The sequence below is a fragment of the Stegodyphus dumicola genome, chromosome 6 (assembly GCF_044657685.1).
Source record: "Stegodyphus dumicola isolate Sdum_Otavi_A_Nest chromosome 6, ASM4465768v1".
NCBI classification, from domain to species: domain Eukaryota; kingdom Metazoa; phylum Arthropoda; class Arachnida; order Araneae; family Eresidae; genus Stegodyphus; species Stegodyphus dumicola.
In genome coordinates, this window is record NC_140773.1 from 102,401,980 (window position 1) to 102,425,158 (window position 23,179).

The 23,179-nt window shown below is 33.2% G+C and overlaps 1 long non-coding RNA gene across 1 annotated transcript; it reads left to right on the plus strand.

The window, feature by feature from the left end:
- The first annotated feature begins 7,569 nt into the window (after positions 1 to 7,569).
- Positions 7,570 to 21,463, plus strand: LOC146996813 (uncharacterized). The gene is made up of 3 exons (XR_015041684.1): positions 7,570 to 7,762; positions 16,368 to 16,428; positions 20,763 to 21,463. It is a non-coding gene; the product is annotated as an uncharacterized LOC146996813 (long non-coding RNA).
- The last annotated feature ends 1,716 nt before the right edge of the window (positions 21,464 to 23,179 follow it).

Sequence of the window (23,179 nt, forward strand, 5' to 3'; positions counted from 1 at the left end):
ATAATTCAAGGTAGTTTCATGTATTATATAAAAATTATAAGCCTTTCAATACAGTACTTGTATGATAATTCTTAATATCTTAACTATACCATTTCAGTACTGATGGAGTTAAGCATATTACTTTTATTTACATTACACGTTAAATTATTTAGAGAACATTAAAGCTGTGGCTACAAATTTGTATGAAGAAAACTTCAGTAATTTTTAAGTTTCTAAAGCTTTTCTGAATCAAAAGTTACTTTTCTAAAATTGTAAGCAAATTTTATATGATAAGTGGATAAATACATGCTGATGCTTTAATATATCTAGCAAGTTCGCATTTTAAACTTCTGAAAAATTTAATAGCTTGTCTGCATAATAATTCTTGTTTTTCATTTTTAATCTACTTCTTGTTTATCATTTTTAATATGCAGTTTGAAGTTTGCTCACATGGAATCGAATGTCTATTATTGCAACAATTTGGTTAAAAATGTTATTTTGTGTGCATATCCAGAAAAAGGTAGCTAAAAGCTTTATGATTTTAAATACTGATTTGAGATATACACCTTTAAATTTTGATGTTTTAGCAGAATGCTATAAAAACTATTTCAATGCTCTAATGGCTGTGGGAATCTATATTTTATAAATATATTTTTATATAAATTTAGCAATGTAAAAATTCCATATCAAAAATACTATTTTTGTTCTTTATTTAGCTAAAAAGAAAATTTTAAAAATTAATAAATACACACATAAATAAATAAAAAATAAAAAGAATACCTTTCCACACAAAATTTACAGACTGTATTTACCGATACATTTGCTATTGAGAAAATACTTCATACAGTACATAGAAAAACTGGTAAATTTATGAATTAAACAAGGGGAAAAAACATACATAAAATTTTAAATTTTAATTTTATATTTGCTTTATACGAGTAGAGAATTTTATATTTGCTTTATACAAATAGTGAATATTTGTTAAATTCAAATTTCATTCCTTGAAGCAATGGCACAAGAAAATTATTAAAATTAATTTAATTTTACTATTTTCTCATGAAACAATGTTGTTAATATATTATTATACATATCTGAATATTTAATGATAATTCAGTACTCTTCTGTTATCAGGATGGAAATCAAAAATGTATGTATACACACACATACATATGCATGGTTCATATATACATACATTCAATATACATCCATATAGAGATTTCTGAATCCGGTCCCGATAACAGAAGAGTACCAATAATTCTATAATTAGTTAATATCCTTATTAATTAATTTGCATAAGTAAAAACAAAAGTATTATTTAGCTTTAAATCTACATCTTTTGATAACAAACATATGCAAAATACTTGTACTTATAGTGAAAATAAAACAAAAATTGTTATTTTTCACTCTTTTTTTCTAACACAGTGCAAGTCATTCCATTATAATTAAATTTTATTAAAACTGGATTTTTTCCATTAAAGTCAACAGCTTTATATAGAATATACATAAAGTCAACAGCTTTATATAGAATATACATAAAGTCAACAGCTTTATATAGAATGATATAATGCTAGACCTACTTTACCTGAAATTTTATTTATATGAATTTATGGGGAAATGCCAGAATAAATGCAAAAAAAAAAAAAAAAAAAAAAACCATCTGAATAAATCTTAGCCGACACTGTTATGATAGTATTTTTGTTTTCAATAAAAAGTTTTTAAGGTATACCATTTTAGTTCAGTTTTCTCCCTATTAAAGGAGCTACCCTAAGAGACATATTTTATTTACATATATCTCATTAATATGTTAAAAATATAGCTTAAGTGAGTTTTATGTGCATGCTATAAGGAGGGGGAAAGCCTTAATTCAAAACCTGTTTTAAAGCAGTAAGTAAATAAATAAAATACATTGCTTTTATTAGCATCTCAAAAAATAATGTTTTGGCTTCTAAAAACAAATCCTAAGCATCACATCATGATAGATAATAATCTTACGTAAGAAGAAATATCTGATTAGGAATACATTCTTTATATTTATTTGATAAGATCAAAACATATATGCAACATCACATTATGAAAAATCCTGCGAATCAGTTCAAAACTGTAAGATATTGATTAGTAAGGTAAACATCAGTTGATCATTCTTTCACAGTAGCAATAAATTTTTCATTCAAATTCTTAAAAATATGCCAAAACAAATTTACGATTGGTGCTTAAGATTTAAGGTCACACAAAAGTAAATTTGATTTAGCAGAGCTTGATATCTTCCGCTCAAAAACATAAAACTAACATAAAAGTAACTGCTACATGATGGAAGTTTTTGTGAACAAAATATAAACATTTTATAAATACTTAACCTTAATGACTAACTTCAAATTAATCCAATAATGATGGAAACAATAATGTAATTGAGTACTGCAAATCTACTTTGTATGATATTTCTATGTAAAATCTGAAATTTATAATAGGTGAAGGACTTTACATTATTTAAACAATGAAGCCCCACTTCTGAAAGGGAGGACTTAGACAAGACATATAGGACATTAAAACATACATTACCATATTATTATATTACTCAAAATTATTACTTTCAATAATACTGTTCTTTTGCTTACTTAATGCATATTCCTATATATATGTAAAATTAAAAATTAAGCAAAAAAGTTATTTTAGTTTAATCCTGATTTTGAACAAACCTCTGTGGACTTTGAAGGCAAATACAGGTTTCTCTTTTTTAGGGGCAAATCTGAAGAAATGAGACCTGTGTCTGATAGGCCTTGAAATCAGTAATTTTAATCAAAAACTATATCAAATTGAGGTTGCTTTTATGCCTCATTTTAAATATGATTATTATAATAAAATACACATTTAATTATATATATATATAACAGCAAAATTTAAACAGTATTATGAATTATTATCTATTAAAAATTTCAATTTTTAATCTATTCTTAGGCACTGAAATTAAAGCTTAATCATATAATGCCTGAATTTCAATATTTTGATTTATTTATAAAACAAATTAGTCCACTTTTAATATGAAAAATTTTTTATGAAAACTATAAAACTTAAAAAAACATACATTTTAAAAACTGGATATCATTGAATGGTAGTTTGGTAAACCCAATGCCTTTTACATACTGTGGGGTCAACAGTTGTGTTGGATTAGGCACATTAAACAAAGCTTTAGTTTTTTAAACCCATCTTTCCTAGAACATTCAAACTGATTTTCTTCAAAATGCACCTTCAAATTTAACAAAAGCATGTATGAAGTTTAACATTAAAATCAAAAACACTAGTATTTAATTACAGTTGCATGTACTAAATGAATTCAATCACACTATTAAGAATGAAATTCTGTGAAAAATTTTAACTTTTATATGAAAATAGGACAAAATTAAGAATAAATAATTAAGTTTATGAAGCTTCCTGAAGGGCACAGAATATATTTACCTTACTATACAGAATAACCTAAACAATTTATAATTTATGTTATACTTACCAATTTTTAAGACTGGCGCCAACTGATATATTTGGCGACAATACATCAGAATCAAAATACAGCATAGACCTTTAATTCACTATTCGTACAGTAAAATTTAAATAAAAAAACGCATATTACAATCCCAACCGAGACAAAGTTTACATAAAATGTAGAATACAATTTTACAAACAGTATAAACTATTAGCAACAGTAAAAAACAGTATTGGCGATATTTTGCTGCACAAATGCACACACATTCCACAATTGATTTTATATTTGTAAAATCATTTCAGCGTCAATAAGTGACAGCTAGGAAGCACTTCCGCAGAGGATCCGTTAAATGTAAACATCGCCAAAATTGGCGATAACAGTTCAAAGTTGGTAACCCGGCGAATTCGGTGGTCGTAGGTAGCAACCTGATTCTTCAAACGCTTAGACAACGAATCTGTTCTCGTATGTTCTGCGCGTGCTCCGTTTTGCCGCTGGCTGGTGGTGCATCACTACCGGATGAGCAGGTGAAATTGCGGCGGAGGGGGGGGGCTTATTGACAATTGGTAACACGCCTGTTTAGAGTAGTATGACTGTGTTCTTAATAATTAAAAGACTAAACACTCAGAACCATAGGGTACCCGAGTCCTAAAACATGATTAACGTGGGCCGCAATAATATAAGGTTTTAAATAATTAACTAAAGTTTTTATTTTTATTACTCTTATTTTTATCTAAAATAATAGGAATTACATCACTTTTCATGCTTAAAAATTTGACATATTTTTAATGTATCTTAGCAATTACCTTTCAGAAGATGCTAGGTGTTTATATACGAGGGCCATCCAGGAAGTAGATTACGTTTCCGTCTGTGTCCGCTAGGGGCGGGGCTAGCGCGGCCATCTTGGGGTCAGAGCGTTGCGCAGCTCAGTCTGCATCTAGCCGTGCTAGTGAGAGGTTCATGCTGTGCTCCGTTCAGATACTGTGACGGTTTGAAATGTCTGCGTTAATTGAAAATCCCGCGAGCTGCGAGGTGCGCTCAGTAATAAGGTTTCTGACTGCAAAAAACTGTAAACCGATAGAAATCTATCGGCAGCTTCGTGAAGTGTATGGGGACAACATTATCACTGAAGGTGGAGTGCGTCAGTGGGTCATAAGATTTCAAAATGGCCGAACCAATGTTCACGACGAAGATCGAAGTGGGAGACCCAGCATAGTGACCGCCGAACTTCTCGAAAAAGTCGATGCTAAAGTCCGTGAAAATCGAAATTTCACAATAACGGAACTTTCTTTGAGTTTTTCACAAATTTCGCGAAGTTTGTTGCACGAAATCATCAGCGAAAAGCTTGGTTACCACAAGTTTTGTGCAAGATGGATTCCAAAAATCTTGACAGAGGACCACAAAAATCAGCGAATGGCTGCAGCGTTGAACTTTTTGGACGCTTACCATAAGGATGGTGACTCTTTACTCGATCGCATCGTTACTGGTGACGAAACATGGGTGAAACATGTGAACTTTGAAACGAAATTGCAATCAATGCAGTGGGGGCACACAAGTTCTCCCCAAAAACCCAAGAAATGCATGCAAACAATGTCGGCAAGGAAGATGATGGCGACTGTTTTTTGGGACAGAAAAGGTGTAATTTTGGTGGACTTCCTGGAAAAGAGGCACTACAATAAACTCTCAAAGGTATTGCCAAACTCTCCAAAAACTCAGAAGAGCAATTCAAAACAAGCGCAGAGGAATGTTGAGCTCTAAGATCTTGTTGATTCACGACAACGCCCGGCCCCACACGGCAAATGTCACTCGTAAAGTTCTTGAATCTTTTAAGTGGGAGTTGTTTCCTCATCCGCCGTACAGTCCCGACCTGGCACCGAGCGACTTCCACCTATTCCCAGCAATGAAGAAGTGGCTGGCTATGCAGCGTTTTGATGACGACGCACAGCTGCAAGAAGAGGTAACGAAGTGGTTGAAGGCGCAGGCGGCCGAATTTTTCGACGAAGGAATTTCCAAGCTCGTACATCGCTGCGATAAATGCCTTAATTTGTATGGTGACTATGTAGAAAAGTAGTATTTGAGTGTGGCTTTCATCTGTATATAATAAAATTTGTTTCCTATACTTTGTTTATTTTTTTATTCCAAAACGTAATCTACTTTCTGGATAGCCCTCGTATGATAGATGATTAGAATGAAATAAAGAAGTAATAATGAATAAAAAAAAGTATTATTGGTTCTCTGAGATGAGATTTAAAAAAAAAAAAAAAATTAAGATTTTTTATTGGTCATCAAAGTTAGTAAGCCACAGCTTTGAGTAATTAATTAAAGTTTGACTTTTGAAAGATAACAAAATGTATAATGTTCTTATAGTTTTATTTACAATGCTACTCTAAAGGATTTGAATATTATTGAAGATTCTTGGCAATGTCCAGTTTATTGTGAAAAAGGCAGTTGTTTCAAAATAAAATATTTTAAGCTATCAGCAAGTAAATTCAAAAAATAACTTTGAAAATTGCTTGCATAAAATGGATATTTGAAATGTATTATTCTGTAATGAATCCATTAATCTATTATATGTACAGTAGCACCTAACATATGAAACACAATTTTGGGAATATTGACAAGCAAAGCACTTAATGAAAAAGACACTTTTAAATGTACTAAAATATTAGTATCTGTATGAACAACAGAGAATATATGTAATGAATAATACCATGACCAAATACCTATATAAACAAAACAAAATTAAGTATTCTCATCCTCGACACTTGAAAAAGTAATCCAGCTGTGCAACATTTAGTGAATTTCTGATTGCATGATATTGCAAGCATTTTTTTAGATTTTTCCTATTAGTGCTTAAGACCATTGAATACTGGTAGTTTGATCTGTGTTCATATCATGGTTAAAGGGCTGGTTGCATGGTTGATTTTTCTAGTTTTCCTCATATGTAATGCAAATACAAGCCAGTTTCCCTTAGAATGTTCATAAATACATCCTTCTTCAGGTCAACAGCTGGTATGCTTTGCCATATTCGAATAACCTAAACTTTCCTTCAGATTATACATTGAAAGGTTATATCTGTAGTAAGCAGGACAATGATCATTCAGCTTCTATCCGTGTGGAAGGAGTACAGTCAAAAGTCTTTAATCCGGACTCGTCGGGACTTAGGCAATTCCGGATTATCGATTTTTCCGGATTATAGATCATCAGTTTAAATCTGGTAAGACGGCATGCAGAAATTATAAAATTAAAAATATGAAACCGTAATTTATAAAATAATGAGCAATTATGATCTAAAGGGTACCAAAATTTACAAAAAAAGAAGCTTAATATTTATTTGTTTACTTTATTAAACATTTCTTTCAACCCGCACATGCGTAAAGCATACCTTAAATGAAAGTACACATTTTGAATAATAAGGGAACTTTTCTAATATGCTATGAAAAAATACGAAGCTGCACTTACTTCACAAAAACACGCTCCTGCGACCGAAATCCATTGATCTCGACCAGAAAGAATTACTTCTTCTTCGTCTTTTTTCATTTTTTTTTGCGAAACAAAACATCCTAAAGTTATTTCTAGAATGATTTGACAATTTGGTGCAGCACATCTATCCATATTTCTCAAAATCAGGTCGAAACGATCAACAAAGCAATGCTGAACTAATAGCGAGTAGCAATAAAGTCAGAATAATAGAAATACTAAAATACCTGTTTATGGCATTTACTTATGAAATTAGCTGCGTAGCAGCGAGAATGATTGATATCCTTCACTACATTCACCAATTTTATCTGGCTGAGCAGTTTCAATACAATTATAAACAAAGCTTTCGTCTTATCCGTACGCTAAACGGCAGCCATGCTGGCTGATCAGTCGTGACGTGACGCTGTCGATCCTTCCTCGGCTTCAATTTTGTGACGTCATGCTTACTCCATCTATTCTAACCTCCTTGGCCCAGACGGAAGTGTCAACCCGTACGACGTCGGACGGCTAGCTCTAACATGGTAAAAATGCTAAACGTACGACTGGTTGCGCAGAGACCATCTGCGCATGAACATGCCTCCAATGTGCCATGCAAATCGAGCGCTATTTTGTTCTCGAACGTGGTCGGATGGTGTGGTGAGTATACGAGTGATATCTATTGTTCCAAATTTTAAGTTGAAATTCAAATAAATTAAAATTCTAATGCTTTTTCCACTTAAATGAATAGTCTTTTTTTTAATTTAATTGTCTTTTTGATTAATTTTAATCAATATTATTTTTTTTCTTGCACAGACCGCAATTATAGGCATAATTCGTTTTCTGCTGAATGTATAGGTAAGAATTATTTTTGATTTTGTAAATATTTAATTAACTTTGAATACAAAATTATTTATGAATTGTATATAGTTTATTGGTTTGTGTGTGCAGTTAAAAGGAAGAAAAAAAATTCGTGGTGTTTATGTACTTATTCACCCATATTTATTATTAAATACTGCGAAATGTAATATATTCTTGTATTTCTGTGTTCTTTTGAACAAATATACTCATTTTTTCATGTTCTCTTTGATATCGTATTAATAGTAATGTTAAATATCTGGCCGAGCAAATATTTTGGTTATCTGCGCTCCACTTCTCATACGTTATTGGAAATCAGCTTTAATAATGCATCTAGTTGAACATGCTTAGCCAGAAACATTAACATATTAACTTCAGCCGAGCTAGAGTGTGTAATATTAATACCAAAAGCCTAACATTCTATGTACATTTATTGTAAGCAATTCTAGTATTATTCTGTTATTTGTAGCGAAATTAAAAATTGCAGCAAGAAGCAGTAGCTTTTGCTGTGATGTAGTTGTTATTAAGCCCAGTTAAATGTTCTCTTGCCTGTATGCAGCCTGGTGTGGGTGTGATGCGGCTATTCTCATTCTTGATTGTAAGGTAAAATTAAAATTTATAATCCATTATTTGCTTAAATGAATAGGTTTTCAATTGTAATTATTTATGTTAATTCATTTTTTTAAAGCAAACTGGTGAATGCGATCTGTCGATCTTTTTTTCCTGAATTTATTAAATTTCAGAATGTAGTTGCAGATTAAATATTTACATGGTTCTGCTCGATTCAGGGTAAGAAATGAACATGGTGTACTTCAAAGGTATTCTTTCAATGCTGTGCGCAGAACTCTATTTTCTTATTCAAACGTAATTGTATGGTGTGGCAGTGATATTGATGTGCCTTTTTTTTTTTTTTTTTTTTTTTTGTTGCTTACGTACTTATTTACACAAATTTCTTATTACATTCTGTGAACAAATTTATAATTTTGTTGTTGTTATTGGATGAGCATTGGTGCTAAATCTCTAGCTGAACAAATTAATATTTTTCTTAATATCAGCAAATATTTCAGTTAGTGTTCATTTGGCAGCATTTACTGCAAACCAGTTTTAATGTTGCTTCTACTTAACCAGAAACATTAACATCGAAGTTGAGCCAAAGTATGTTTTGCCAGGAAGCTAATGTGCGCTATTTTTTTATGAGATTCTGGCCATGTCTAACCATATGCTTTTGCAGTGCCTTTCTTATTTTTTTGTCTGCCATTGTCCATATGATTTGTTTTTAGGATTACAGTATTTTTAAATTGTTAAACTTGTACTCATCTTCAAACATGTCTTTTCACAACAGCAATATGGTAAAACTAGATATTACGGTCCAGATTGGTGAGTTTTTAAAAAATTGCCAAATCGATTATTTTCGTGTGTTTTAGAAAATCGCTAACTCATCATATTGCTGGTTACAAATTTGAATTAATTCTATAAACATGCAAAAATATCTAAAACAGGACTTAAAGAAAAACAATGAAGAATCACCCACTGCTTGGCGCATTTTTAAGAATTACACATCCTCGGTATCCATGTACACATCGACCAATTTTTTACTTGAAGAAACATCTTAGAATTGCACAACTGCACAGTCGTAGTCAAGAAGTTGAGTATGCAGCTGAAATCATAGAATGAATGTCAGTTTGTGTTTGCTTCACTGTATTTCAACAGTTCTTGTGTTAAGTTGGCATTAAGGAAAAAAATTACAAGAAGAAAGGTTCAGTGTAACCTTTGTATGTATTTATGGGATTTTGTCTTTGTAAGTAAGACAATGATTACCGCATCAACAAATACATTTTAAACTATAGGAAAGCTCATTCTAATAATGTATTGAAAAAGTGGAAAATGAGGGAAATATTTTTAATAAATTTCAGCACTGTAAAGTGGGGGGGTGAATATAGCAATTCATCATTGGCAGGTCTTCGATAAAGCAACGTGCATCATAATAATCATCTTTATGACTAAAGGTAAGAATCAGCCACAGTGCCAAAAAAAAAGTCCCTCTTCTGTTTTGACATTCAAAGTTAAAATATGCATCAGGTGATGGTATAGTTCATTAATGCCATATATTTTGTTAATTTCACAAAACTGGATCAAATTATTTCATAACAGTAGTATATAAATTTCATAAAGTTGCTAGCTGGAATGTCCTCTGGAGCAGGATTTTTAATTTTCTTTCCTGTTTCAAGGGCAAACTTGCTAGCAAATTCCAATCTGTGTAATTATGTCATATATTAACCCATTAAATGCTGTGGTGCTCATTTGGTTATTGTAAACAGTCAAAAGTCTTTAATTTGGACTCTTCGGCAATTTTAGATTATCGGTTTTTTTGTATTATAGCTCATCAGTTTAAATCTTTTAAGATGGCATGCAGAAATTATAAAATTAAAAATATGAAATAAAGAGCAATTATGATCTAAAGGGTATAAAAATTTACAAAAAAAAGTTTAATATTTATTTGTTTACTTTATTAAACTTTTCTTTCAAAGTGCGCATGCGTAAAGCATACATTACGCATAGTCGAAATTAGAAAATTGCAACCAGAAAGCTATTTCATGTGTATTCATGATATTTATAATGATGAATTTGATTTAAATCATATCAAAGACGGAGTATATCGAGATGAAATACTACATTTAGTGAGGAATTATAAGCCGAATAAAATAAAAACATCTGCCCTGAAGATGATAGTGCTGACAGATCAACTTCCAGTTCATTGCGCGCTGCGACGTACCCTCCCCCTCTCCCGCAGAGCAGCGCGAAATTGATAAACAGATTTCGGAATGGTTAGAGAAACAAATCACCTCTCTGTCACTTTCTTCATGCCTTTAACCATTTTTTGCAGCAATTTCACTTTTTGTTTGATGGACATCAAAACATGCTTTCGCTGGTAAATCCTTTGATATCTCCAAAATCGGAAACTCTTTTCGACATAATCGAAAGTTCAAGCTTACTTTTTATAAAATTGCTCTAACAGTCTGCAAAAAATAATAAGCCGGATCCAATTAGAAGATTAAGGAACAACGTGATCTGCAACATTAACTGAAATAGATAATTTTAGCTTAGCTTATACCGTCCATTATACATTAAATGCATATGCGCATGCGTTTAAGCATATGCAGAAAGTTTGTAGCTTTGAGGTCCGGATTAAAGACTTTTGACTGTACTTTAAGCCACCTAGTAACACCATCTAGCTATCTCGGAGGGGAAAAAAGGCAACATTCAACTCATCCACTGACTGTCATCTGTTTTGGCCTCCTCGGTGATTGCGGTGATTTGTGCCCAGAGGGCGTACCGCACAAAAAGTTAGTTGCGTTACAGAACGTAAGGGAAGCGGACACGCCAAAATGTCGGGCGTATTACCGCTAATTGAGGTAATTGCATCGTGTCTGTCAGGTGGCAGAAAACTAATATGATGTATCAATTCACATGCCAGGTGGCAGAATATGTCTATCATGTACATTCCAGGAGGCATAACGCTTGTAAACATGCCAGGTGGCATACGACTTGTAAATAAATTGTAAATAAATGTACAGTAAAATATCTTGGTGCAATAGATCAAGGAACAAGCATCAACAACCTTCTGATCATTTGGATACGTACATTTTTTTCTGGTGACCCGGACGTGATTTGTGGAGATGAAGAATGGACGAAGAAAATTAGTGAGTTCATGACTGAAAAGCCAGGATTTAACGCGAAGAAATTCGAGGTAGGCCCTTTTTCATTTTTCCAGTTTTGAATAGAATTGTTGAATAAAAATCTAGGTGATTATTATAGTTGATAGAATCTAATGGTAAAATGGAGGCTATGAATAAGGCAAAGAAGTTGCGTACGGTGACGCGTAACTTAACTACTAAGTTGATGAGTAAAATAGATTCTGCATTGTTAGAAGAGGGTGAAACCGCGGATGAGAAATTAAAAGAACTACTCGAAATGTTACTTGAAAAATCGCAGTTGTTGAAACAATACGATTCTGAGATTGAAAAACGTATAATTACGGAACAGGAGTTGGAAACAGAAGTAATTTCCGCGCAGGAATATCAGGAAAGAATTATAAGTTTTAAATGTAAAATTCAGGAAAAATTAAGAAAAAACGCGTGTAAAGTTGAATCTAGAGGTAAACTGTAAAGTGAGGAAACTATATCCCCGAAGTTGAAAACTTGTGAAGTTAATACTTTAAAATTGCCAAAATTAACGATTACAAAATATTACGGTGATCCTTGTTCTTGGCTTGAATTCTGGAATCAGTTTAGTAATTCCATTCACCAAAACGAAAGTCTCAGTTCGGTTGACAAGTTTTGTTATTTAAAATCGCTTTTGGGAGGTTTAGCTTTAAATGCTATTAGTGGATTAACATTTACTAGTGAAAACTATACGGTGGCTGTTGATATACTAAAAAACCGTTTTGGCAGAGATGACCTGCTAATTAATGCGCATATGAATAAATTGTTGAGTTTAGAACCTGTAAAATATTCCGGAAATACGGCTTCTTTGAGGAAACTTTATGACGATATAGAAATACAAATAAGGAATTTAAATTCTTTAAATGTTACTAATGGTTCTTATGGACATTTATTATCCCCTATTTTGTTAAAGTTAATACCCGAGAATTTAACTCTAGAATTCACTAGGAAAAGAAGTGATAAACAAAATTTCGATGTTAATGAACTACTAACGTTCTTGAAAACTGAAGTGGAATGTAGGGAAACATCAATGATGTTAGCGCGTTCTAAGAATTTTGATGTAAATGAAACATCAATACGAAACAAAAGTTCCCATCAAGGTTGTCAAAATAAATCTTACATGCATTCTAAAAGAAATGATTACAGTACGAATAAGCAAGGTGCTTCGGTATTAACTAGTCAAAGCGAAACTCCCTCTAAATACTTTCAAAAATCACATTTTAATCGAAATCGAAAGTTCTCTACCCCGCCTAAGAAAGAGAATCAAAATGTCTGCATATTTTGTTTATCTGCTTGTCATATGAATCATGATTGCGCACTTGATTTAAAGGCTCGCCGGAAGGCATTAATGGATCGAGGTTTATGTTTTATTTGCTTTTCGAAAGGGCATCCAAGGCGTTTCTGTGCTCATAAAGATGAAAAATGCAGACTGTGCAATGTCCAAGGTCTACATAATTCGTTAATATGTGACGCTGCATCGAAAGATTTAGAGACGGATACTTCCAATCAGACAAAACAAACGCCAATCCTTAAACCTTCTCTTTCGCTCTTATGTAATGAAAATAATAACAAAATTAAACCACTGACTTCCGTTCTTTTACAGACGTTTTCGGCGGCAGTTAGGTGTAAAGGGGGGAACGAAAAGGTATTACGTTGTATGCTAGATTCAGGGTCAACAAAGTCATTCATCTTACGAGAAGTGGTTGATTCACTGGGGTTGAAAATTATTAATAAAGAAGCTCTTATTATTTTCACATTTGGATGCAAAGATGCAAAAGAGCACTTGTATGATATCGTAGAAATCGTATTGCAAAATGTAAGCCATCCCAGTAAAAAGATAAAAATTAACGCAATAGTCATTGATTCTATAACACTAGGGCAAGTAAAAGTTCCTTCTCGGTGGATACGAAAGATGGCGTTTGAGAAAGGAATAGAATTAGCAGATGCTGGTACGAGTGACGAAATTCAAGTATTAATAGGTTCGGATTATATTTGGGAAATTTTAGGAGAACGAAACGTGAAGATTTGTAAAAAATTAGTCGCAACAGAAAGCACTTTCGGTTTTGTGATTCAAGGCAAGGACGAAGGATCAAATTGTAAGGACGCAAGAGTTAATCATATAACTGTTGTAAATGAGGACTTAGATTATGAAAGAGTTAAAAAATTATGTGAATTAGAAGCAATTGGGATAAGTTCGGATAAAGAAATATCTCTATCAGATAAAGAAATTTTAGAGTCATTTGAACGAAATACAACTTACAAGAATAAAAGGTATGAAACTCGATTATTGTGGAAAGAGGGTGTTGAAGGTTTAAATAACAATTATGAAATCGCGAAACAGCGTTTACAATTTTTAAATAATAAGTTTCAGAAAAATAGTGAGCTATATTTAAAATATAATGAGATAATTAATGAACACTTGAGAGATGGTATAGTGGAACGGGTAGATACGTATTTAAATAGTAGTTTGAAAACGGGGTATTACATGCCTCATCACGCGGTAGTGCGCGAGCAGAAGGATTCTACAAAGGTTCGAATAGTTTTTGACGCTTCTTCTAAAAGTAAGGGAAATTTATCACTTAATGATTGTTTGGAAAGCGGACCTAATTTAAATCCTGATTTGCTAAAGATTATCATTAAATTCAGGGTACATTTAATTGCGTTTTGTGCCGACATTCAGCGTGCATTTTTAGAGGTAGGCTTAGCTAAAGAAGATAGGGATTTTTTAAAGTTTTTGTGGATAAATGAAGAAGGGTCAAATCTCGATCACAGTAATCCCAACTTACAAGTTCTTCAACACAATCGAGTTCCTTTCGGGGTCAAGTGCTCACCTTATTTATTAACAGCTACAGTAAGACTGCATTTAAAAAAGTATGAAGATGCCTACGAAGAGGCATGCAGTATGTTAAAAGAGCTTTACGTAGATGATTTAATTTCTGGGACAGTTAATGTAGCAAAGGCCTTACATTTAAGCAAGGACATGATTTTCATTCTTAGCGAGGCCAGTATGAATTTACGTAGATGGGTTTCAAGCTCACCTGAGCTGAATGAACTATGGAAACTTAATGGAATTGACTCTCGTGAAACATCTGAAGGCTCTTTGGTGCCGTTGAAAGTTTTAGGTCTTATCTGGGACAATGTTAATGATAACTTGAAAATAGATGTATCTCAGTTTGAGAAGTTACAAAATCTCAAAGTAACTAAACGCATCATTTTAGCAGCATGTGGTATGCTCTTTGATCTCTTAGGAATTATGAATCCATTTACTGTTCGAATTAAACTCTTAATGCAAACTATGTGGGAAAAGGGTATTCAATGGGACGAAAATGTTCCCCTTGATACAGAATTCATATTTCAGGAATGGTTAAAGGAAGTTGAAAAAATAAAGTTTTTCGAAATTCCCAGACAGTACTTCAGTGATATGTGTTGGAAGTTTATAGAAGCTCACATATTTTCTGATGCCAGTCCCAAGTGTTATGGTGCCGTAGCATATTTTAGATTTAAGAAGAAAAATAAATTAAAACAAGTTTCATAGTGTCGAAATCCCGTTTGGCTCCATTAAAAAGAGCAACACTCCCTAGGCTTGAACTTTTGGGAACATTAATTTCTGCAAGATTAGGTTCGTATTTGCAATCGATATTTCCGCAGTTGGATAAGGGAAATATATTTTACTGGACTGATTCCCAAATTTGCATTCACTGGATCAAGGGGTCTGCCAACGAGTGGAAACAATTTGTTAGAAATCGTGTGGTAGAAATCAAGGAGAAAACAATTTTAAACAATTGGTATTTTTGCAGTGGGAAGACAAACCCTGCTGATAAACTTACGAGGGGGATGGATGCTGAAGCTCTAATTAATGATAGTGATTGGTTTTCTGGGCCACCCTGGCTTTCAGAAGTAGATATTCGACATCACATAAACGAAATGAATACCGAAGCTGACTTGCAAAACGTTAGTGAAGAACGAAAATGTGTTACTTTGAAAACACTTGTGGAATCTACAGAACCGTTACTAAATCTTGAACTGTATGGAAATTTAACCAAAGTACTGGGAATAACGGCTTATGTTCTGCACTTCGTGAACAACTGTAAATCCATTCGTGAAAAGCAATCTGGTATGCTTACCGCCTATGAGTTACGGAAGGCTTCAGAATTTCAAAGGTGGTTAGCAAATGAAAACATAAGGTGGATATTCAACCCGCCTGCTGCTCCACATCATGGTGGTATATGGGAGGCAGCTGTTAGATCTATGAAGCTGCATCTAAAGAAATGTGTTGGAACTCAAATTTTGACTTATGAAGAGTTTCTAACTCTAATTGCACAAATTGAAGCATGCTTAAATTCGAGGCCAATAACACCGGTCTCCAGTGATCCCAATGATTTGACAGCTTTGACTCCTGGACACTTTATTAAAGGGAATATATATAATAAATTTATTATAGGGAATTCTTTAACAGCTGTTCCGGAACAAGATTTAACCGAAGTACGAGTGTCTCCATTGCAAAGATGGCAACTAACACAGCAGATGTTCCAAGGGTTTTGGAAGCGGTGGTCTAAAGAGTACCTGTGCCAACTACAGCAGCGTAGCAAATGGAGACAGCCTAGCAAAAATATTCGTCTAAATGACTTGGTTCTCATTAAAGAAGATAATATGCCTTCATTACGTTGGAAACTCGGGCGAGTAATAGAGGTGTTTCCTGGAAGAGACAATAATGTCCGAGTGGTTAGACTAAAAACTGTGCACGGGGACATTAAACGTCCTATTACCAAACTGTGTCTTTTACCAGTTGAAGAACATTAACTTAAGTGTTTGTTTCATATTGAATATGTTTTATTATTATTTTCATTTCTTATTGTACTAATAATTTTATTTGTTTGTTCTAGTTTAACCCTCATAGTTAACGTTTCAGTATAGTAAGATATAAGATGTTTTGCTAGAAGATTGGTAAGTGTAACATGTAATTTTATACTTTTTGAAGGTTTTTGTATGTTTTCAGTTTCTATATTTTTCAATTACTTGTTTGCATATATTGAAGATTGTATTAAGATGAATGTAATTCATCGGGGGGGGGAGGATGTTTTGGCCTCCTCGGTGATTGCGGTGATTTGTGCCCAGAGGGCGCACCGCACAAAAAGTTAGTTGCGTTACAGAACGTAAGGGAAGCGGACACGCCAAAATGTCGGGCGTATTACCGCTAATTGAGGTAATTGCATCGTATCTGTCAGGTGGCAGAAAACTAATATGATGTATCAATTCACATGCCAGGTGGCAGAATATGTCTACAGTCAAAAGTCGTTAATCCGGACTCGTCGGGACTTCGGCGATTCCGGATTATCGATTTTTCCGGATTATAGATCATCAGTTTAAATCTGGTAAAATGGCATGCAGAAATTATAAAATTAAAAATATGAAACCGTAATTTACGAAATAAAGAACAATTATGATCTAAAGGGTATCAAAATTTACAAAAAAAAAGCTTAATATTTATTTGTTTACTTTATTAAACATTTCTTTCAATGTAAGTTGTTTAAGTTGCTTCGTTTTTTATGTGATAATACATTCTCTTTAATTCTATAAACAGACATAATTTCGTGTTCAGTTACAAAGTTCCGCTGTTCAAGTCCTATAATTGCTGTGTCAAGAATACCGACTAATTTGTCAATCGAAATTTTTTCGTTTTCAATAACCTCTATCACTTTCTTCGCTATCCGTGAATTATAATGACGAGGCATTTGATTTAAATCATATCAAAGACACATCGAGATGAAATACTACATTGAGTAAGCAATTATAAGCCAAATAAAATAAAAACATCTGCTCTTAAGATAAGGATAGTGCTGGATCAACTTCCAATTCATTGCACGCCGCCCGGTGTTAAAGATAAACAATGTTTAGATAAACAAACGTTAAAGTTTACATAAACAAAGGATATGCCTTTATTTATTTTTTGCAGCAATTCTACTTTTTGTTTAATGGACTCCGAAAGATACTTTCGCTTTGTATATCCTTTACCGGAAATTCTATTTGACATAATCGAAAGTTTAAGCTTACTTTTATAAAATTGCTCTAACAGTCTGCAAAAAATAATAATCCGGATCCAATTCGAAGATTATGGAACAACGCAATCTGCAACACTAACTGAAATAGATAATTAGATAATTTTAGCTTAGCTTATCCCGTCCATTATACATTAAACGCGCATTCGTAAACGTATTTTGTGCACGCGCACACGCAAATTTGCAGCGGTAAAGGTCTTACGCGCATGCGTCAAAGCGACGCATGCGCAGAAAGTTTGTAGCTTTGAGGTCCGGATTATAGATCATTCCGGATTATGGGTGTCCGAATTAATGACTTTTGACTGTATCATGTACATGTCAGGAGGCATAACGCTTGTAAACATGCCAGGTGGCATACGACTTGTAAATAAATTGTAAATAAATGTACAGTAAAATATCTTGTTGCAATAGATCAAGGAACAAGCATCAACAACCTTCTGATCATTTGGATACGTACATCATCTGTAGAAAACCTAAAGTGATCACTACCTATACGCTCTTATGCTGAGCTCATGTTCATTTTCACATTCCACTCTCCTCTTATCACAAAAGTGAAACATGTGTTTTGAAAACGGATTAGACATAGTGGATTGAGGCTAATTTTGGTCATTGTGATTTTACTATATTATTAGTGAGTGTTGATTAAAGTGGTTATTTACTTCTAGCAACAGTCCCTGCTAGACGGGACTTTCCTGAGAAGCAAGATTTTTGGTAGCACTAGTTTAAATGGGAGGATTCTTAGAAAAAAAATCCCACCTAGCTACAGAAACAGTGTAGCGGCTATGTGATAGTTCTTCAAACCTCGCCAAAAATGTCTCAGCTGAAACTCTGTCCCGGGTAGAAATGAACCAATCAGATGAAAGTTCTGCTTCTGAAGGATCATGTGGTCCCAATCTGAGCGATAATCGATTATTGTTTGGCGTTGTCTTTGTAGTAAGTGAAAATGGTAACCTAGCTACATGGGTTTCCTGGAAATGTGCAGGTTTTGAGAATTGCCCCTTTCGTCATCCAGTTCGGCATAGCCAAAAGATAATGCGATTTTAAAAATTAGATAATGCTTTTGTTTTAATTTATTTTAAAAATTAGATAATGTTTTGTTTTGTTTTGTTTTTGGTCAGTGTAATTTGTATAGATGATGGACACAAATTCATAAAGCCACATTTGGAGATTACAGTTGATACTGAATAGAATTTCAACAAGCATTTTAAGATTGCATTGTACAAGAAAAGGCTTGAGAAAAGCTTTGAAAGAATTTAAAGATAATATGGGATTCCCAGAACCTCTGTAATTCTGCCTTTGAAGATGACGGCAATGATTTTATAAATGTGGAGCTTCCTCCACAGCAGGTTGATGGAATTTTCTGATGATGGACTAGAGGCAGAATGAGGCATTGCTAGCAGTGACAAGTGTTATTTAAGATTCTGTGCTTAGCAATGAATCATTACAAGCATTTCAATAGAGGTTAAAAATTGTCTTCAGTTAGTCATTTATCTTGAGTAACATACGAGAGGATGCTGAACAGGCACTGGAAGCTGTAGACACACTAATGTTTGTGAAAAATGCAACACCATGAAGGAATTGTTGGAAATGAATGAAATTTATTCCACATATTACCGATAGTGATACAAGTAAACGATCACATTTACAAACGAAAGTTGGAAAATCAGTACTTTGAGTTTCTGTCATGCCGAGCGAGAGCCTGTACACATCGTGGCATTGAATTGTATAGGTTCTGAATGTAATCCTGGGGAATGGCTTTGACTTGATGTGAAAGTTCAGTTTCATTGTGTGCCCCACTAGCTGTACGTGTGAGTCACTGACCGATGAAATCCTAGGCATGCTGATTGAGCAACATATCTGTCTTCAGTCAAAAGCTGTTGTACCTTAAAGAAGGCTTGTGCACAGGCATTTTTTTCCCCCTAAAATATAGTGCATGGAATGCATCGAATAATGCATACTCTGTCATCATTATACTCCAGATTGTAGCCAGATTTGTTGGAGAAAGCAACTTGTTGCCACAGAGCACGCCACGCACTGAGTTGCAGTGCTCACTGAAGTCGGAGGCATATGTTACTCAGTGACAGAGCAATCCTGCGTAGAGGAACCCTTGCATGCAGTTCATGTTGCAGCAGACAGCAACGAACACTTGTAACCGTGCTCCAATATTGTACTAACATACGAGAGGATGCTCTACAATCCATCACAGCCATGCAGATGAGGTGTTTGTCGTCCTGTGCTGTTGTGTGCCCCATTGCCAGGATTTCACCTTGTTTGGTTCTCGCTGTCCATTTCTTCCAAACATGCATCACTGTTGTGGCATTGTGCTGCGTGCGGGCTGTGATTGTTTGATATGAAAGTCCACCCTCTTCCATACAGACGATGTGGGCTCGTTCAAACTTGTTGGTATGGCATCCTCCACTGTTGACGAGGCATACTGAGCACAAATTAAATGTTCACTGCAGACGGAGGATGATAAACAGATTTCAGCACAACTTTACAGTCCTTTAGTACTGCCAGTTCTCATTTCATGCATGCATAATCCCTTTGTAATTCTAATCATTTGTATGTCTTAACTCACTTTACATTTCATGTAAGTTTGGTTCAAAGTGCATAATTCCTTCATGGTTGTGATTTTCACAAACATTAGTGTATATTAGGTAGTCCTAACTAAAAAAAGCATCTTAAAATAAAAGTATGCAGTTGTCCAGATCAAATGTTTATTTTACAGAAAAATATAAACAGCTTATGCATTCATGCATTGTTTTTATAGGATTCTGATCATACCTGAATAATTTTTCACTAAGTTGTATTTTACAATAATTCTTTCAAATAAGTAACAGTTACTTATCCATTATTTTAATTAAAAGAATTTTGTATATATTTTTGTTCTTATCAACTAATGAAAGGGATGTATATGTATTAATTTTATAAAATTCATGTGAATGTATGCAAATAAATTGTTTATAAATGTCACATAAGTTTATACCTCCTTAAACCATTTTCATGTGAAACAGAAGCCTTATTCATAACAATATAATCAAACATACCAAGGTATAATTTTATTAAGACCCTGAGTTACATCAGTATGAACTTATGATGGAACTATTGGAACAATACTCATCATGAGTTGAGGATTACTTATAATTTGTCAGTAGGCATGTATGAAAATGGGTTTTGTAATTAATATTGAATGTATAACTTTTTCTTTTCATATAAATACAGAAGGATTTCATGTCTGCAGATAATGTATTACAAGAGGCTGTTGTGTGCCAGTGGAGAAGCTGAACACTAATAGCTTGAATCCTGGTGAATGGACTGCCTGCATAAGCGTCGTCATGACTTTTCCACGTGTAATATGAATGCAAGCCAGTTTGCCTTAAAGCATCCCTTCTTGGAAAATATCTTCTAGTGTTTCATCACAAAAATCAGTCAAAAACTGTTTCTCATGATTTGAAAAATGCATATAAAGGAAGTCAAATTTAATTGATAAATTGTGCATGCTGGGATTGTATACTATATCATATACATTTTTAATATATTTTCTCTATCTCTAATGTTGAGAATTTTGATGTTTTAATTTAACCCTGAATAAAATGTTAAGTACTATAAGCAAAGTAAGCAGTATTGTATTTGATGTCAGAACAATATTTTTTTTATTTTTTATTTTATACTTGTATATTTTTGCTTATGATTGGAATTTTAGTACAAATTATTTTGGCATGATGTGGCCTGTTCTCATTTAAAATGCATTTTGTATTTTTTTTTCTTCTGTTATTTGCATTATAATAGTTTGGCCATAACAACTTTGGATGCCAAATCAACATGTATGGGAATAACTGTATTAAATTTTGAGAAAACCTTTAGGTGTCATTTATTATAAAGGTTGAGATGATTGTTTTTATAAATTAATTCATTCTTGTCTATTTAAGAATTATCATTTAACATAAAAATATGAAAAAGAATAATATATTATAATACTAAATAAAATATACTTTTATATATATATATATATATCCAAGCTCACTATATGCACACTCAAAGAGATACATTTCTTTTTTGTGATGTATGTGATGATAATTTACTGTTAAGTATCTTAAGTTGTTCATAAATAGTGCTCATTTTTCATAATGCACCAAGCAAACCTCACATAATTAATTTAATATAATATTATTGCAGAGACATATTTTTGAAATTGACATTAGTCCTCTATCCGTCCATCCCATAGGGATAACTATGGGCCAGCTTCTGGGCAGATTCCTACTGTCATCTACAATATGCCCAAGCCCTTCGCCAATGACAGTTGCTTCTCAGTACCCGTATTTTACAATCAAATTCACGAATCTGATCTGGCTGAGTTTCATATCAGGGGAATTAAAAAAGCAAAATACATTCATTACCTAAAACCATTTTTCTCCAACTAGCTGGATGATTATGTGATTGGTGTGCATGGATGGTAATGGGAAAGGATATGATTAGATTTCTTCTAGGTCATAACAGTTTTTAATAATGAAAAGCTCTTGTTCTTTTTACTTTAAATTCTTGTGTTTTTTTTTATTTCAATGCACACTTTTTTAAAAGCAAACTGAATTAGCTGGATGATGACTACGAGTTTCTTGACATATTTAAAAGTAAAATATTGCATCTACATTCATTTTGAATAAATTGTTATTACTATAGTCTGCAATCATTGAGTTCATTTTAATATTATTTGTCCTTTTTTTGTTTGTGAAATAGGAGGCTGTATTTTTTAGATTTTCTGTTTATTTAGCCAGTTTTCTATATAATGGCTAACATAAAATATAATTTATGTTAGCCATTATATAGAAATTTATGTGCCCTGTTTTAAAAATTATGTATATCTTAATTTAAGTTTGTCTCATGTCAGATGAACAATGCTGCTAGTCTGGTTGAGAAATTAAGAAAGTCTGACCATTCCATGAAAAATCTTTTAGAACAGCTCACTGATTAAAATACATATACACACCAATTAACTGTGCTCATCAAAAGTGCTGTATTATTTAATGCTTCTTCTGATGAGCAAAATTCAAAGCATTATTTCTCTTGTTTTCTGTGTATGAAGTTTGTAGCAAAATGGAATTATTTTTTTTTTAAATTTCATTCACTGATATCACTATTTTTATATGTCTGATAATGATCTACTGCATAAGTAATATCTATATGCAAACATAAACCAAAATCTTGCATTAGAAGAATTCCACCGGTTTCGGTTCTCGAATAGATAAGACCACAGAATACTGGTGATACAATTTAGGTTTGAATTCTATCTAATGGGTTAGCTACATCTCTGTTTTTACAGTTTTCCCTATGTTTAATACGAATACAAGTCAGTTTCATTCAAAAAGTGCTCAAAGAAAGGCATCTCTTCTTTTAAGCAGATAGCCCTCAGGACCTTTGCCATAAAAATTCAACAGCTGAGCATGTACTAAAAGATAACATAGTATACAGATGTCCATTTTATAACTTTCAAATGGAGTGGTCGATTTAAATTTCACATCTGGTGCTATAGCAATATATGTGACTTGGGTAAACAGCCAGTTGATATGGTCTAAGGAACAGGGTTTTTAATTTTATTTTCTTTTCGTATAGCAAACTAGCTTGCCTATGCATATATGCAAGTC